Genomic DNA, 3,886 nt, shown 5'->3' on the forward strand with positions numbered 1-3,886 from the left:
ATGAGGTTCTTACCCACTAAGAAAGAAAGAGAAGGCTTAGCCAGGAAGGGAGAGACTCAGCACAGGAAGGGAATGCCACCAATTTTAACATTACTTTGAGCCTTTGTGACCAAGCACAACTTTTACAGCCTTCACTTTGTAATATCTTCATGAAATATGCTTATTTTTATGCCATAACTTGTTGGAATATCTTATACAAATAGAAATGTGTCTTTAGATGGAAGAACATCAATGCACTTAAGAACCGATGCAAGAAAACAAGGGGTAATACCAACAAATTCATTTTGTAAATACATGCTTAGAGTGAATTATAAGTAATTATAAAGTAATTATGCAAATTACCAAGTGACAGTGAGTTAATATAGCAGATATTTAAGGAGCAAATTATTGTTGTTCAGCTTTTTGCAATACTAATGTTAATTACCAAAGGCTGTGCTACAGCTTGGCAAGAAAGCTGAACAGTAGCAGAGGCCTGAGGTTATCAGGGGTGAGAGAGAAACACCAGCTCAGCTGCAAACTATGTTAAACATACAGCATTTTCTTGATTTTGAAGAGTTTTAAGTTTATTCTTTGGCAATTTTATACATGCATATATTGTATTTTGATCATCTTTCAAACCTTTCTTCTTTCCAAATCCTTCTCCTACTTTCAAGTCTCTTAAAGATGTAAACAAAAATATACCTAAAAGTGAAACTTCCGGAAAAAACATTTGTTCTTCTCTGTCTTGTATCGTTCCTCAGATTTGACCTTGGCTTCCCGCCTTGCCTTGTGTTTCAGGGCTGGGTCCCTAAAGACATCCTTGTTGACAACAGTTTTTTCCAGGGGGATATCCACAGAGTACCTTGTGGGCATCAGGTGGTTGTAGTTATAAACCTTCACAAAGGACTTGATCTTGGATCCCTTGGCGACTTTCTTCTTGCCCATGGCAGCTGTCACTTTTTGGGGATTACGGTCAATTCCAGCTACCAGGGCATGGGTGTAAGAGCGGTCTGAGGTGGCATCATCAACGTTCTTCATGATGACGGCTTTTCATCCTGAGTAGCAATCAGCAAGGATGAGAACCACTTTCCTGGGTTTCATAAACTTGCCCATTTCGACAGCGAGCAGCCAGTTCCCAGCAGAAAGGAAAGGAGCAAAATATTTTATTTTTATATTTTATTAAAATCTATGTGTATGTCTGTGCACAAGAGACCATTCAGGGAAGAAGACAACAGTTAATCTCTTGGAGCAAATGTTAAAGGCCACTGAGAACCAGCTGATGTAGAAGCCTAGAACCAAACTCCAGTCTTCTCTCAAAGTAACCAGTGCTCTTAGCTCTTAGCCTGCTCTCCAGGCTCTCTTTGGTGAGTCGCCTAGTTTAATTAGTTAGTGTTACTTACAGGAGGACAGATGTACAGGTCATTTCCTGGAGAACAAGCAATTTACCAGTTGCTACACTTCTGCAGAAAAAAAAGACACATTGACTCCAGCAGCCATTAACTTCCAATTTTCTTGATGTATGAACCCTAAAAACCAGCTCAGTCCAGTGTTCATAAGCCAGTGCTGGCAGTCAGTGATAACATTTCTTTCGACGGAAATCTGTCAAGGCAACATTCACTTGTGGAGGAGAAGGGAGTTCAGTGGAAGTTTGGGGAACCAGTGCAGTTCTTGATGTTACAATGAGGGGAAGAGATCACAGGAACAACATAAGGCATAGTGTTTCCTATAAACTTTTCTGTCTCTGCAGGTTTTAATCTTGTTACCTGTCTTAGTTAGGGCCTCTATTGCTCTGTATAAACACGGTGACCAAACAACGTATGGAGGCAACAGTTGACTTCAACTTTCTGAGTCCATCACTGAGGAAAGTTAAAGAAAAGAACTTAGGGCAGGAACCTGAAACCAGAAACTGACCTAGAGGCCATGGGCGAGTGCTGCTTACCAGCTTGTTTCTGATGTTCAGCCCTGCGCCTAGCACTACCAACCCATGAGTAACACTGCCCTCAGTGAGCCGGGTCCCTCAACATCAATCATCAATCAAGCGAAGATCACACAAGCTTACACACAGGCCAGCCCGGTGGTGGCATTGTTCAAATGAAGTTTCATTGCCCAGAATGACTGTAGCTTGTGTCAAGTTGGCATAAAACCAGATGGCACATCACCCTTAGTATTCCCAGTGACAGTGTGGGCAAATAGCATGTGCTCTTGCTGGTGTGTTTGCATGTGGGTGTTCCCAGTGCATGTATAAAAAGCAGGGAAGCCTTGAGTGCTGTTCCTTAGGCACCTTCTGACTCTTGGTAGGGACAAGGTCTCTCACTGGCTTAGAATTTCACCAGGCAAGCTGCCTCACAAGCTTCCAGGGATCTGCTGGTCACCACCTCCCATCTCATAGTACTGTGATTGTATGTCCTTTCACACCGATGTGCATGGCTTTTTACATGAGATCTGGGGATCCAAACTCAGGTCCACACGCTCGAGAGTCAAGTTCCTTACCAACTGAGCCTTGTACATCTACTTTGGTGGTCATGTTCAGTTATGCTGGGACTTCACTTCCAAGTTCAGGGCTCTTTAGAGTATAATCACACCACTGATTATATCTCTGGAGAAATAATAAAAGAGATCCAAACAAAATGCTTAGTGGGTGTGCAAGTGTCTAGGCTCAGGAACTGCCCAGTCACAAAGCTGTTTACTCTCAGATCGCTGCATAGGGACTCCTATGTTGGGCTCTACTGCAGTGGAGGGCAATGGTACTGTCTAAAACTAAGTGAGCCTATTAGAAGACAGAATTAGGACTGTGATTACTGGTCTATTTGTTCTACAGGAAAGGAAATTAGTGCCTTTTCAGTTAAAAGAGAGTTCCTTTGCATTTTTTTTTTTTTTTTTAGTGTGAGGATAGCTTTAGCTCTTGCTCCTCAGGGTTCACCCTCCTTATTTTTGGGGATAGGTTCTCTCACTGTCTTGGAACTTGTTGATTGGGTCAGACTGGCTGGATGTGAGCTTGAGGGATCTTGTTTGTGCTTCCTTAGCTCTGAGATTACTAGCCTGTGCCACAAGGCTCAGCTTTTATAAGCGTTTTAAAGGTGGAACTCAATTCCTCATGCTTGCAAAGCAAGTACCTTACCTCCTAAACCATATCCCCATACAGAAAGATCCCTTCTTAAAGAGAACAGTAGTAGACAGAATACTCTGGTTCATATTATATCTCATTAGCAAAGAGCCAAAGAGATATGTTTGATTGCAACATAAGTCAGAACTAGGATATAGCAATTCATAAACCACATAGTCTTGTGGAAAGGGGCTCAGTCCTGAGCAATTATGCTTTATAATGACCACAAACAGCTAAGATTCTACCCTTAAAAGTCGTATTTATTTACAAAATAAAAATATCTCAAATGCTTTATATGACCATCTTTATTATATTAATGAATTGTGGTGTATATGTGTGCATGAGAGTGTGAGTGTGTTTATTTATGTGTGCATGGTCATAGGAAGAAATGTATAAAGATGTCAGAGGATAACTTAAGGGAGTTGGTTCTCTCCTTCTACCATGTGGGCTTTGCAAATTGAATTCAGTTCTTTAGATGTGGCAGTACATTGCTTTACCCATCAAACCATCTCATTGACCATTATAGTATCTTCATAATGGATGACCCCAGCTAAGTCCTTGGGCAGCAGAGGAGAGGGTGCCTGAACTGGCTTTGCCCCACTATCACACTGATGATTATCTCGAATATCACCATAGAATCTTCGTCCAGCGATAGATGGATATAGAGACAGAGACCCACACTGGAGCACTGGACTGAGCTCCCAAGGTCCAGTTGAAGAGCAGAAGAAGGGAGAAGATGAGCAAGGAAGTCAGGACCGCAAGAGGTTTGTCCACCCACTGAGACAGTGTGCCTGATCTAAGGGG

At 42.1% G+C, this 3,886-nt stretch overlaps 1 pseudogene; it reads right to left on the reverse strand.

Annotated features, from left to right (window-relative positions):
• Positions 1-681: 681 nt before the first annotated feature.
• LOC102001805 lies at positions 682-1,092 on the reverse strand (annotated as a pseudogene).
• Positions 1,093-3,886: the final 2,794 nt, after the last annotated feature.

The sequence above is a fragment of the Microtus ochrogaster genome, chromosome 6 (genome assembly GCF_000317375.1).
Source record: "Microtus ochrogaster isolate Prairie Vole_2 chromosome 6, MicOch1.0, whole genome shotgun sequence".
Taxonomy (NCBI): Eukaryota; Metazoa; Chordata; class Mammalia; order Rodentia; family Cricetidae; genus Microtus; species Microtus ochrogaster.